At 36.1% G+C, this 15,997-nt stretch overlaps 1 long non-coding RNA gene across 1 annotated transcript in view; it reads right to left on the reverse strand.

Annotated features, from left to right (window-relative positions):
- The window catches only part of LOC140843515 (uncharacterized), a 170,465-nt gene that overhangs the window by 17,284 nt on the left and 137,184 nt on the right, over positions 1-15,997 (reverse strand). The window contains exon 3 of the long non-coding RNA XR_012121355.1: positions 1,666-1,786. This is a non-coding gene — a long non-coding RNA (uncharacterized lncRNA). The remainder of the gene's footprint in view (positions 1-1,665; positions 1,787-15,997) is intronic.

The following is a 15,997-nucleotide window of genomic DNA, read 5'->3' on the forward strand; positions in this document are numbered from 1 at the left end:
GCTCTATTACAAAGCCACAGTAATCAAGACAATTTGGTACTGGCACAAGAACCGTGCCACAGACCAGTGGAATAGAATAGAGACTCCAGGCATTAACCCAAACATATATGGGCAATTAATATAAGATAAAGGAGCCATGGACATACAATGGGGAAATGACAGCCTTTGCAACAGATGGTGCTGGAAAAACTGCAGAGCTACATGTAAGAGAATAAAACTGGATCACTGTTTAACCCCATACACAAAAGTAAATTCGAAATGGATCAAAGACCTGAATGTAAGTCATGAAACCATAAAACTCTTAGAAAAAAACATAGGCAAAAATCTCTTGGACATAAACATGAGCGAGTTCTTCATGAACATATCTCCCTGGGCAAGGTAAACAAAAGCAAAAATGAACAAGTGGGACTATATCAAGCTGAAAAGCTTCTGTACAGCAAAGGACACCATCAATAGAACAAAAAGGTACCCTACAGTATGGGAGAATATATTCATAAATGACGTATCTGATAAAGGGTTGACATCCAAAATATATAAAGAGCTCACACACCTCAACAAACAAAAAGCAAATAATCCAATTAAAAAATGGGCAGAGGAACTGAACAGTTCTCCAAAGAAGACATTCAGATAGCCAACAGACACTTGAAAAGATGCTCCACATTGCTTGTCGTCAGAGAAATGCAAATTAAAACCACAATGAGATATCACCTCACACTAGTAAGGTTCGCCACCATCCAAAAGACAAACAACAACAAATATTGGTGAGGTTTTGGAGAAAGGGGAACCCTCCTACACTGCTGGTGGGAATGTAAATTAGTTCAACCATTGTGGAAAGCAGTATGGAGGTTTCTCAAAATGCTCAAAATAGAAATACCATTTAACCCAGGAATTTCACTTCTAGGAATTTACCCCAAGAATGCAGCACTCCAGTTTGAAAAAGACAGATGCACCCCTATGTTTATTGCAGCACTATTTACAATGGCCAAGAATTGGAAGCAACCTAAATGTCCATCAGTAGATGAATGGATAAAGATGATGTGGTACATATACACAATGGAATATTACTCAGCCATAAGAAAAAAACAGATCCTACCACTCGCAACAACACGGATGGAGCTAGAGGGTATTATGCTCAGTGAAATAAGCCAGTTGGAGAAAGACAAGTACCAAATGATTTCACTCATATGTGGAGTATAAGAAGAAAGCAAAACTGAAGGAAGAAAACAGCAGCAGAATCATAGACCCCAAGGACTAACAGTTACCAAAGGGAAAGGGACTGGGGAGGATGGGTGGGTAGGGAGGGATAAGGTTGGGAAAAAGAAAGGGGGCATTATGATTAGCGTGTATAATGTGAGGGAGAGCACGGGGAGGGCTGTACAACACAGAGAAGATAAGTAGTGATTCTACAGCATCTTACTACGCTGATTGACAGTGACTGTAATTGTGTTTGTTGATGGGACTTGGTGAAGGGGGGAACCTAGTAAACATAATGTTCATCATGTAATTGTAAATTAATGATAAAAAATTACCATAGACTGGGTGTCTTTCAAGCAACAGAAATTCATTTCTCATTGTTTCTAGAAGCTGGGAAGTCGAAGATCATGCATAAGAAGTTGCTCTTTTTGGTGAGAGCCCACTTCCTAGAGAGCAATCTTTTCACTGTACCTGCCATGGCAGAAATGGGCTGTGGAGCTGCATGTGGACTCTTTTCTAATAGCTTTATTCCCATCATGAGGGCTCCATCCTAATGACATCGGCATCGCCCGAAGTCCCCAGCCTCCTAAAACTACAACACAGTTCATTAGGTTTCAAAATATGAATGTTACAGGAGTACACAAATACTCAATCTGTAGCAGTGAGCATAGGCCCTAATATTTAAGAAGAAAAATACACAGCAGAAAGAGAAAAATAATTCAGAATAGAGAAGAAGCAGTATTGAATGCTTAGTGCAACAATATCATTAAGGTTCATGCCTGGAGAGTAGGAAATCAGTTTTGATAGATATTGTTAGGCCATAGTAAAATAACAAAGGAAAGAATGACCTGGAATATGCATTTTAAGACAATTATTTGGTATAAAATACCAATGTCATATAACAGGACAGTATGAGCTTTAGTCAAAATAGACCTATGTTTAACTTGCTGAACTACCACTTGCTATCAAACTATTTTAGTTATTTAAACTCCACCTCATTATTCATCCCTTATAGAATCATTGTGAGGAAAACAAAATACGTTAAGCAACCAGGAGATACGATGTCAAGTGTGTATAAAATTATAATTAATGTCTCCTATACCATTTTATTTAAACTTTACATCTTATTTTAGAAACCATAACCATGTCCTATATTTGGAAGATGGACAAATAGTTAATTTCATTGGCATGTGAGGTTAGTGCTTCAAAGGAATGTAAAGCAAAAGGAAATTACGTAAATTTATCTTTACCCCTACCCACCCTTTTTTTCCTACCTCTATCTAATAACCAGTCACCCTCTCTTCTTTCGCTTCCAAGTGATAATGGTCCTGTTTGATACCTGCAATAGTACATTTAGGCATACTATCACACTGGGTCATATTGTGTAGAACCATATGCCTAATCACAGTGCCCTTTACAGAGATGATCAAGAATATAAAAGTATATGTAGTGGAACGCAACCTATGAAGGATCACTTGCAAATTCAGTATAGTAGAGTAAGTAACAGAAGGCCTCAGGAATGAGCAAAACCTCAGAAATGACATTATCTTTTATATTTTTTATTAAGGTATCACTAATATACACTCTTATGAAGGTTTCACAAGAAAAACAATGTGTTATTATCGAGTCCCCCCACCATACCCCACTGCAGTCACTGTCCATAAGTGTAATATATTATCTTTTGTTTAAAATGCACTAAAATATATAAAGAAATAAAATAACTTTTTCCCCAGTTTTTTACAGTGTATCTCCATAGCCCAATTAAATTGTTTTTTATTTCTACCCAATGGCCCCATGACTAACATGCTACAGCAGGTTTTGACTTCTTGGAAGTTGTATTGATTCTGACCCATTTTAACACCTTTCTTTGTAATAAGTTTGCTTCTTCTGGAGATGAATCAAATGTGTTGCTGCCCTGACTAGTTCCCTTCACTGTAAGAAAACACCACAGGAAACCGATGTCCCACAAACTTTATACAGCTCTTCAGTGTTCATGTCAAAACCATCTGCTACTACTTTCTACTTCCCATATATCTATTAGAGGGACAGAAACAATGTAATCTGTTGGTGACATTTATTATGAAAAGTGCAACAAATATATAAAAAAAGGACACAAGTGTTGCTTAAATATTTATTATTTCTACCCCTACTTTAAACCATTGAATTCAATAAATATGTGTTGAGAGCCTATTATATATACAGGCAGAATGTTGGGTATGTGAGGGAGGAAGAGAATGGTTAAGTTATAGCATGTTTTGAAAAAATCATCCAAATTATTGAAAAAAAGTATTTTAAACCTTTTTCAGGGGCACTGTCTTTGTCATGTCCCTCCACTGCATAATGGGAAAAGACATAATTATAGGGAGAAAAAGAAATACAATCCATTTTAGTCCAAGAGAACTACATACCATGGTCTTTGTGTTATATATTATGTGCTACCAAAGGGATAAAACATTGATAGTTGACAAATGAATGGATACTAATTAATCAAATGCCTTAATTTTGTCATGTTATATCAACACCTCTCTGTACAAAGGAGAGAATCTTTATTTCCTCAGGATTGTTAGTTTTATATTTGTAAGACATCATATCTTTGTATTGCTAAATGATACACATGAGCATTCTATTTGACCCACAAATCAGTATCCTTTTAGGGGGACTCAAACCAACAGGCTATATTGGAAAAGGTTTAGCAAGTTGTGGCTTAATCTTGATTTTTGAGTCCTGACATCCAAACGACACCTTTGAGCTCTAAGATCTGGTAACTGAGTTTTGCCAACTCGAGTGTTTGACAAAGGGAGGACCCTTCTTCTACCTGGAGTCTACCTGACCCTCTACTAGATACATTCCTTGGCATTTGTATTCCCCTGCTTTCACATGGAAGACTTGTGCTGACTGGAGTTGGGTGTGCTGCTAAAACCCTAGTATATTAGGCTCTGTGTGACTAGCTTCCCCTGAAGACAGGCCTCATTAACAGGCTCCTGCATATTTTAAAATGCTTTCTTTTTCCCTCTCCCTGCTGAAAGCAAGATGGGAATTTCCCCAATATTTATTGTGAGAATCTGTTGAGTTCCTAAAGGTAAATTTCACAATATTGTTGGGGCCTCCCTTATGACTGGGTACTCCTGAACTTTTAACTCTCAGACTTGTGCACAATCAACCTCCAGCAATTTGTGACTTACAGTTCAAATATTCCTCCCCAGCTCTGGTTCCCATGGTGGTTTTCAGTTGTGGGATTCTGCTTAGGTAAACCATGATTCCCTGCATTAGATCCCCTGAGTGTCTGTCTCTTCAATCTTGAGGGCAGGTGTTTGCCCTGTGTCATTCCCTTTCTTATATATCCAAGAAAAATTTTTGATACTTCAGTCTGTTCAGGCTTTTATCTGCTAGTATGGAGTGGCAAATTCCAAGCTCCTTACATGCAAAACTGGAAAGTAGAAGTTTTGATTAACCTCTTCGGAAGAGAAGTGATGACTTATAATGGATTTCTGTACAAACTAAACATCTGACCCATGGATGTCATATGATTCTCCAGTCTGATAGTTCCATGTTGGTGTGGGGTCAAGTCAGACTCAATGACTAACAGGGTAATAAAGAGCCAAGAATCTTCATTTGTCAAATATGAATGTAAAATAAAAAAAAATCTAACCTAGGCCCAGTGATGTCTTGGCTTTACAAGAAAAAGTGGCAATTGTTCTTCAGAGTGTAGTGTGACTCTTCTCCTCAATCTAAATCTCTAAGCAAATACATTGATTCAACAAAGCTTTCAATTCACAAAGGTTCCTCTAAATAACTAGGATTTGTTCACTGATGACTCAATTAAGTTAAAATCCAACTTAGCGTGTGTGCACTGGGATGCTGTTTATTTTTAATCTCAGTGGTAGCTACGTAGAACTGAGAACAGAGGTGATTGGTCCACTCACTGGGCAAAAATCTCTTAGCTTACTTCAACACTTTGTGAGACGGATTTTTATATTTTTTGCAGACCTTTGGTTCCTGCCAATAAGCTGTCTGTTCAGTCTGCCACTTGGAAAACCACTGAATGGCAGAGTAAAGGTATCACTCTTTGGGTCTATGAACTTTGCAAACAAGGCATGAATGCCAATCGAATTGTCTGGGTCACTCTGGTAAATCCACAGTAAAGGCTCATTCTCTGATGAGATTGAATAGAACCAAGCTGATGATGGAACTTAAATTTCCTAGAATGCTACCAATGACTATATGGCCCCATAATTGTACTGGACATAGCAAGAGTCAACCATCTCAGACCAGGCACAAAGTAAAGGGCTCTGTGTTTCTGATATGGAAGTTATAACTGAATGCCAAACTTGTAAATCTTGACAGAAGTTGACCCAGTTTTGATAACAGAGATCATATTTCATGATGTATTGCTGTACTCACTCTTGGTAGATCAACTAAAATTTTTGATCCCCTTCTCAAAGTTATTGGTGGTTCCCATAATACTCTTGGTATTGCTGATATTCAAGTTTAATCAGCCATTTGAGGTCCTTGAAACTAATCAGTATCATTTGTTTAGCATTCAAGACCATTCTTATTGTGACACTGATGTACCTTTCAGTACAAGTGTCACTCAACAATGAGATGACAGTCAAGGCATCACCTGGATCTTCCATATACAGTGTCTTCTGCAGGCATCTGAATTTCTTGAGCATCCTACCTACTTCCTCAGACATCAACATCACTTATCATCAGGTAAATATAAATCAAAGCCACAATGAGATATCACCTCACATCTATTAGAATGGCTATTATGACAAAGACAAGAGATAACAAGTATAGGAAGGATGTGAAAAGGGAACCTTAGTGAACTGTTGGTGGGAATGTAAATTGGTACAATCACTATGAAAAAAAATACAGAGGTTCCTGGAAAAAAAATTTTAAAAAGCTACTACATAATCCAGCAATTCTACATCTTGATATTTAGCTAAGGGCAATGAAATCACTATCTTGAAGAGATATCTGTACCCTCATAGCATTATAGCATCATTTATAATAGTCAAGACATGGAAACAACCTAAGTTCTATGAATGGATGAATGGATAAAGAAAATGTTTAAACACACACACGCACAGAGCTGACTCAGGAACAAGTCAAGCGTAGGTGTGCCAACCCCCTTGCATGCAAAAATCCATGTGTAACTTTTGACTACCCAAAAGCTTAACTACTAATAGTCTACTGTTGATCAGAAGCCTTTACCAGTAACATGAAACAGTCAATTAACACATTTTGTATGTTATATGTACTATATACTATATTCTTATTCAAGTATGATAGAGAAAAGGAAATGTTAAGAAAATAATAGGGAAGAGAAAATATATTTATAGTACTGTACAGTACTTAGTGAAGAAAATCCACATATAAGTGGACCCACACAGTTCAACTCATGCTGTTCAGGGCTCAACTATATATATACACACACACACACACACACACACACACACATATATATGTTTACACACACATAAATATTATTCCGCCATAAAAAAGAAGGAAACTTGCCAATTGTGACAACATGGATGGACCTTGAAGGTGTTATGCTAAGTGAAATAAGTCAAATAGAGAAAGAAAATATTGCATGATTTTTCTCATATGTGTAATCTAGAAAAGCCAACCTCAGAGAAACAGAGTAATATGATGGTTGCCAGAGGTTAGGGGGTGGGGGAAATGAGGAGATGTTGATCAAAGGTATCAACTTCCAGTGATAAGATGAGTAAGTTCTGGAAATCTAATATTCAGCATAGTAACTATGATTAACATTACTTTACTATATACTTGACATTTTCTAAGAGTAATCTTAAATGTTTTCACCAAAACAAAAACAATTGGAATTTTGTGAGGTGATGGATGGATTAACTACCTTATTGTGGTAATCATTTTCCAATATAAGCATGTATGAAATCATCACTGTTGTATACCTTAAATTCATACAATATTATCTGTCAAATAGGCGTCAAAGAAACTTAAAAAGATCAATTCAAAATCATTTTTTATCTCCCTCTCTCAATCCTCAAACCTTTTTAAGGCATTTTGTTCATTGATTGCATCTGTACCAGAAAGGAATTTTATCCTGTCTATCAACTTAATAATCTTCTTACTTTGAGTTTCTGTTTAATCAAATTTCATTAACAGGTTATGTGCCCTATGGTCTGTCACAGAGCTTTAGACACTTCAAATCATTTATGGGTTGACAACTATTTGGATATCAAATTATCATTGCATCTATTTTGATCTCTTATTCTCCCAATGAATCCTGTAGATATTATGTCATTATGTACTTGGGTCTGCAAGACTCTTTCTGGCTCAACAGTTTAAAGTCTACTTTTTCAATCAGACTCACAAAATTTCAATCTTAGCAAGCACAAAGGTTTGCTAATGATTGGTGAAGCACACTAGAAAAGTACAACCCCATATGCCATGTTGAGAGACTCTTAATCCATCAGGATCAGCTCCCTGAGTCTCCATTTCAATACCAGGATATGTTTTTGGCATGGGGAGAGTTAAGTATTAACTGAGTGCTGAAGGAGTTAGCAAAGAGCTGTGGGATATCTGTTTTATATCTAAATGCTCTACTGTTGATGCATCCTATCACTCTACAAATTGCAATTTATTTACAATAAATAATTTAGACAGAGGAAGTATATTCAGCTAAAACAGTTCCTGGTTTGACATTTAGTAAATGCAAGCCTCCCAAACATTCTGGCTAGTAAATTTTATCATAAATGTTTGCAAAATATTCTGATTAGAGTCAACACCACCTCAGGCATCTGGGTAAGGGTTAAAGGTTATACATATATGTAAAATTTCATCAATTAATAGACTTTAGACCTGTGTCTTTTGTAGGATGTATGCTGTACTTCAGTAAAAAGTAAGCAAGTAGTTAAGTAGGTATAGATAGATGATGGTAGGTAGATGTAGATACAGAGAGAGAGAGAGACATTCCAACTGAAATATCAGTGTGAAAGATGGAAGGCAGGGAAAGAAACAAAGAGAGAAAGAGAAAATGTAAAGCATGGAGACAGAAATAGAAAATCAGACTTTTCAAAAGGAGGCTTTATAGAAAGTTGAGGAATTCCCTGAGCCAAAGGGAATAACAGCAGCACCTCCCCTCTCCTCCTTCCTCTCCCTATTCTCTATCTATCCTTCTCCCTTTCTTTCTCCCTCTCCCCTCTCTTCTTGCTCCAAAAGTGTTCACAGAGTGTGTGTTTGTGTTTTTCCTATATAACAATAGTATATTACAGCAATAATAATATACAGCAGTATAGCAGTATTATAACTCCTTTTGGGTTCCTGGATCTGATTCCAATGTGTAAGTATGTGGCGGGGGGGGGGGTCTTCCCACACACACACCACCAAGAGGTTCTTGAACACCAGCAGGGTATTCAGAGCTCACCTCAATTCTGATGCTATCTACCCAGAGACAGCACCAGATTCCCCAGGTTAAGGGCTCCATTCTACAAGACTGTCCTCCACCCACCACTCCAGACACTGGTGGCAAGCCTGAGGCAGTTAACCTGTGCTTCTGACCTACAAGCTACAGATCGGAGGTTCCCACAACCTCCCCATTAGGTCCCATTAATTTGCTAGAACTGCTCACAGAACTCAGAAAAACACATTTATCAGTTGTAGCTATAAGGGGAAGGGTGTTCCTGGTCCAGGGTGAATCCCCCTATGAAACCAATGAAACCAAAATAAGTCAAGGGGAAGGATAGGTTGGAAGAAACTGTTTTAATTGCTCACAGTTTGCTCAGATTCACTAGGTAGGCCCACCCCACCCAGATTCTCCTCCAGCCACCATTTGAGCTCTGCAGCCACTGTGCACTCTACCTCCCACCCACCCCTTTTGGGAGGAGCTCCATTGATAGCTCACTGGTGACTGGCAATTATGTACCAGGAATGGAGGGGAGGAGAGAATGGCCCTGATCTCCCCACCCCTTGCCAGGAAGGGTGTGAAAGGCTGCAGCTGCAAACACCTATTGATATGTAAATGGACTAAGGCCAGGCAGAAGACTGCAAATTCTGCCATTTACCCACACTAGTTTAATAAAGGATACCATAAAGGATACAAGTTTAACAGCCAGATACAGAGATACATAGGGCAAGGTCCCAAATAAAGGAGTTTCTGTCCTTGTGGAGCTTGGGGCCTGGCTCAGTGACATGTAGGAGCGTTCTGGTTCCCCAGGCATGGAAGTTCTCTGACATTCAAGAAAGCAGTAAGCTCTTCTCAGCGTTTTTGTGAGGGCTTCATTGCATGGTCATGATTGACTAATTTATTGGCCATTGATTAGCTGATTCAACCTCCACCCCAAAAGTATCTCATTAACATAACAAAACACGCATTTCATGTTTAAGACTCTGCAGTGTCTTCAAGAACTGTGGATAAAAACTAAATATACCTGGGAAATATACATTTGTTATCTGATTGACCAAGTATGTATTTCTTATGACTCATTATCTATATCACACAGAGTATATAAACTTTTTGAAGACTTGTATTCCTGATAATATATTTTTTTCTTTACACTTTATGTATTTTCACTATAAATAAATTATTTTCTTAAATATTTAAAAGCATTATTTCATGAACAACTTGGGTAGAAGGACAGAGCAATAACCTAGCTAAAACGCTTTCCTTATCCCACTACATTTCTCTAGTTTCCATCACTTCAGCTCTGGGAAAAACAAGTATCTTCTTTCTCAAGAATCCCACTAAGTTTTACATTGGTTTTTCATATTCTTCCACACACAATCCTTTTCTTATAAGTTATCTTCAGTTTATAGTTCATGGCAGGCATTCAGCAATTCACATTGCTTTTTCTCTTTTCTTTTGGTCAGAAAGTGGAAACATGTTACTTCATTAAAATATCTGAAATGCATGTGGTAAAATGTTAATTTTGGTTTATACTTAGGAGGAGATATACAGGTATTTCATTTTATTTTTTAACATTTTGTTTTTATTCTGTCATTTTAAATAAAAGTACAAAAATAACTATGCCAATAAGAATGGCAGTATTTATAAAAATCTGCATATGAGATATAGGTTGGGGAACCAATCAACAAAATATCTTATTGGCTAGATATGGAGGGCAAGAAAAAAAAGATAGTTATACATTATACTTTATTTATAAGGGAAACTCATAAGGCTGCTGGCTATACCATTAATCGAATTAGATAATAAAAGAGAAAGGAGAGTCTAAAAATAAGAAAATGACCTCCAATTTTGACATATTTAATATGTGATGCCTGTTGAATATTAAGAATCTGACTTTTGATGGGCAATTAAAATGCTGAATGAAAGCTCTAAAATGGGTAAATGTCAGATGCACAGGCTTTTGGGGTTTTCTTTCCATGAATTACAGTTAAATTTATCAAGGACAGGTTTTATAGCAAAAGACAAGTAACAGAACTTCCCAGTTAAAACTTCAAGTATTTGAGTGAATAACTTTTCTTTTATGCTTACTCTATATTCAGTGTGTCCAGATTGGCAAAATAGCACTGTCATGTCTAGTTTCTTATTTAGATGTAATTTGAGCTGGGTAAGATGCCCAGCTCCTTTTTAAGAGTTTGCTCATTCTCTATTTGTAGTTTGAGGGAAATTCTCTTTTGACAATGATTTCTTCAGAATTCTATATAGCTCACTAGAATTCTACACTGGAATAAAGGGGCAAAATTTCCAGCTTGTATCAAAATAGTAATTCTATTTGCTTTGTTCTCCATGTATATTTCTGTTTTAGGAATTTCAGGAGCAAACATAAAATAAAAAGAATATACATATTGCCTGATTCTTGCCCCCAAAATGCTCACTATAGTCTCTTAGTATCATCCTACTTCACTGAAGTTTAATAAATAACAATTATTATACTGAAGATAGTTCACAAGCTTTTTTATGAAATGAATGAGAGCAAGTAAAGAGCATTGAGCTTATTAGTACACAACCTAGGAAAAGTAGCATCAATGGCTTTACTCTGAGCTAGTATTTTCAACTTTAAAAATGAAATATTTATTTCCTGTTTTTAAAAAGAGAGACTAATTTTCTCCAAGTCAACTTTTATTTTAAACTGATCCTAGTACATTGGGGCTATTTAACCACAGACATAGAACTGCAAGTTAATATCCCACTTGATATTTTTGGGAACATAAAGCAATCTATAATGGGAAAGTCCTAGTATTGGGATGTTTCATTATTAGAAGATATATTTAAAGTCCAGCCTACATATCATTAACACTTAATTACTATGTATAACTGGAGTTTGTACCTTTTGATCACATACACTCAATTCCCCAACTTCCCAGGCACACCTCTAGCAACCACAATTTTTTTCTATTTGTGTTTCTGTAAGTTTATTGTTTCAAGATTCCACATATAGTGTGATCATGTTTGTATTAATGAAATTAAGTCAGATACAGAGGCAAACATTAAATAACACCACTTATATATGGAATCTAACATAGTCTAACACTCAATAGTGTTTTGTGGATTTTTTTGGTCTAAATTTTTATCATTGGTTGGCCCACAGCTATTTCCATTTTGTGGTACAAAAACCTATTGGATATAACCTAAAAACTAGGCAGGGATTATGTTACCTTGCAATCTCATGTCTACTTTCAGGAAATTATCTCAGATTACCCAGTTTCCCCTTTTGAAAAAGAGATTTATATAGGACTTAATTCACAAAGCTAAAAAAGTAAACAATAATTTTAGATTATAAAAACTTAAGAACTTATTCCATTTTTTGAACTGCTCTCTTCCATTCTCAAGTTTATTTATTTTCTGCAAGAGAACAGGAAGTTGTGAAATATATCTCATACAGTATAGTTAATAAATCAACATAGGACTAAGTAAGGTTCATAGAGCTGCTTGCCCAGTGAATTTATGAAATTGGCTTAAATGTACAGAAATTTCTCACTATATGTTTTATGTATTTTCAATGCAGAAGAAAATTACCCAGTAATTTTTGATCATCTATTCATTGATTCTAAGTATTTCTTATTTTTAAAGATTTAGTAGTGTTGATGACTTCCATGCAGAAAACAAGACATGTGCAAAGAACACCTAGAGAAAAATAGATATTTGAGAAGAATTTTCAGTATTTGTGGGCTGTGGCCCCTTTGACAATACTTTAAATACTATGAGTTCCTCAAGCTATTCAGCAATCATTTCTAGTCAAGATGGAATATTAAAATGTAACAATTGCTGTTCAACTTTAACTTATGATGGTAATTTCCCACAGCTATACTATGTTAATTCTAGTTAATTTAGGAACTTAAGAGACACTGTGCTGCCTTCAAAATAAATAGAAACTTGGTTTTCTTATTTTCATATCAAATATATACTTTACTTAGAAGTCATTGATGATATACTGATTGATCTGAATATATTTTAAATGACTAGCATACTGCAAATTAAAAAACACAAAATACACTTTTAAAGTGTAATTTTAAGGTTCTAAAAATGATGCATGTTATTGTAGATAATATAGTTCAATAAGGAAGTCAATACAAAAGAGAAATCAGCACGATGTTACATAGACTAAATCATTAGTGACAATATTTCAGTCTAATTGCTTCCAATTTTTTTCTATGAAACCTGACCATTCCATTATTAAAATGTGACTACTTCATGATATGTACATCTTAAAAAAATGTTTACTGACATATAACTGACATATATTTTATTAGTTTTAGATGAGTAACATGATTTAATATATCTATATACTGCAAAATGACTACCACAATAAGCCCAGTTACATTCATCACAGTAGTTACAAATTGTATATCTTGTTTTTAATAATTTATTATATAAACATAACATTGATTGTGATTTATAATAGTTAATTGTATACTAGTTACATGTTATCATGTAACTGTATCAGCATACTTGTACATACCTTTAATGTTGATCATTTTAATTTTTTTTCTAAAATTAATAAATACTTATCAAAATACATATTTAAAGAGTTAAAAAAAAGCAATGTCTTTTTAGACACTATGTTGGAACTATATGTTTCATTCGATTTCAACAGTAAATTTCCTTAATTTCCTTTTTTTCAGTTAACAGTTTTGGCACACAAGAAGTAGGTGTTAAGTATGGCATAGTCCAGGGAAGATAGTATTAAGTTTGGTCTGTCTGTATTGTTAGACAAAATAACGTGGAACTTTCAACCAATAAATTCTGACATATGTTGGTTAGGCAACCATCTTTGTTAGCATTACAGTGTCTCTTAAACAAAATGAAACATACAAAGATGATTAAAATTTCTTTAAATATATGCTTTATATTAACAAAAAGATAAATTACATAAAAAGCAGGATGTAAATAATAATATTTAATAAATTTGTACTCTGCCAGATTGTGACTTAAGTGATTGTTTTAGAAACATCTCTTTTTAAATAACCACAACAATATTTTATAAATCCTACAATACTGTAATTTTCATGAGAAAATTTAAGCATAAAAGGATGACTTTACTGTCTCAGTGTTACACAGCAATAATTCTAACTCCACAAGTAAAGAACACAAGCAGGAAGGAATATAATGAAGCTAGAAAACAACAATTGGGCATAATTTGAAAATATACAAGATGAGAAAATACATTAGTATAAACAGAGACTATGAATATTATAGCATACATAAAGAACTGAGACTCACCTATTTGAACTTTTTGCAATAATTTTTTTTTAAAAATGGAACTGAAACAGTATTCAATATTATAATTGGAGAAAGAAAAATAAAAGTAATCTTCCTGAAAGGTGAATGAAAATATCTTACCATGTGCTGCATAAAACATATAGCACAATGATTTAAAATCCCAGCCATAGGAAAATCTCATGTGTGATGTATCAAGGAGATCTATGATGTTATGTACAAATGGAGAAAGACCTTTCTGTTGGTTGCAGACATCCCTTCAGAACTGGGAAAAAAATTAATTCTCAGAGTTTTCACCAGGGGGGAAAGAAATCAAATTCCAAATTAAATATCATCATACATTAAAATAGCATATAAGATTTTGTTAGATGCTCAGGGATTTAGGAAGCATACCATTCATTTGCACATATTAATTAAGATTTTTTCCTTTTTTTCTTTTCTAAATGATTTTTTAATTAAAGTATCATTGATATACAGTCTTGGTTTTAAGTATACAATACAGTGGTTCAACAGTTACCCATACTACTAAGTCCTCACCCCCTCTAGTGTGGTTACTCTGCTAACATGGGAAGATGTTACAGATTCATTGATTATATTTTCTATGCTGCACTACCAACCCTGTGACCAACTTATATTATGATTGAGAATTTTTGTGCCCCTTTATCTCCCTCATACTCCTCACCCACCTACCCTAACTCCTCCCCCATGGTAACAACCAGTCACTTTTCAGTAAGATTTTTTCTTTTTTTAAGTAACCAACTAATAAATCAAAATATATTCCTCAAAGAAGTAAGTTTTCAGTAGTGAAGAACAGGTTGAATGCATTTCAACTGCTAACCATATAATTAAATCTAAATTACTATAAAAATACACTTAGGGGACTCTCTTGTCCCCTCCTGGCCTGAGCCAGGAACTCTGTCCTCTCACTTTCTCTCTAAATAAAAGCCTCTGCCTTGCTCTCCTACCTCGAGTGTTTGCAAAGTTTATTCTTTGACTCCGTGAACAAGAACCCCAACATCATTTTTGGGGGCTCATCTGGGATAACTTTGGAGGTAAGTACCAGCATCCAAGCCTGCTTTTTCTTTCACTGTCCTTATAGAAGAAAGCCGTCTATGGCACACAACATCGGGCGCTCATCAGCCATGGGATTAGCCTGGCTGCCAATCTCAAACTCTCCAGTGACAGGTTCCCCTGAATCTTCCTCAGTGAATCCCCCGTCTCCCTTGGGAGCTGGTAAAGTCACCTGAGTGGAGGCCAGGATTCCCTTTCAGAGGCATCTCCTTGGACGTGAGGAGTTGAGGAAGGCCGTGGGCAACTGCGAGAGTCTAGGCTGAGGCTACACTTCAGCGGCTTCTCAAAGGCCCGCGTGTCTGGAATCAGACCCCAACAGCCTGGATGGGTATCCATGAGGAGTGTCTCTTGGACTTCCAGACTGCTTCTTCAGGCCATCCTGGCCTCTGAGTGAGGCAGGGACACTCTTTACTTTCTTTCCATGCTCTGTGTGTGCCTCTAACTTCATCAATTTCACGGAACCTGATGTTCACCACCACAAGTTAGGAGATCTATGCTTCTATGTTATTCTTGAGTAATGCTGTACTTTTTATCTCACAAAAATGTATCTGGGTACCTGTTAGCCACTTGAAAGACAATTAACATCAGCTACCAGTCTTAAGTCTCATGTGAAAAGTTTCCCATTGTCTGCCACTCCTTGATCTCTAACCTCTGGGTGGGAATGTAGAGGAGTAGCTGAGCCAATTTCCTACTTTCTTATCCTAATTTGCAGACTCCAAGGGCATACCAGATTAGTGGACAGTGGTCCTTGGATCTTGGCTCCAGGCAACTGGTCTGATGGTGCTGAGTTAACTTCCACTTAGGCAGCAGCCTAAGTCTTTGTCTTTGTCTTTGTCTTTGTCTGACAGGTCATATTTCTTATAGTGGGTGACTAGTAGGATAATTCCCAGGCAGTGGCAGAAACTGGTGTTTGAGAGTATAGACCACCCCCTTCTTCATAACTGTTCATGGCAGCCTCTGTCTGAATTTTATCATTGGCCTTAGAAAAAGTTCCCCTGCTCCTCATTTGAAGCAGTCTCACTAAATCCAGAGCTCTGAGGAGAAGCCCTCACAGATAAAAGGCCAGAT

This window comes from Manis javanica, chromosome 9 (genome assembly GCF_040802235.1).
Source record: "Manis javanica isolate MJ-LG chromosome 9, MJ_LKY, whole genome shotgun sequence".
Classification (NCBI taxonomy): domain Eukaryota; kingdom Metazoa; phylum Chordata; class Mammalia; order Pholidota; family Manidae; genus Manis; species Manis javanica.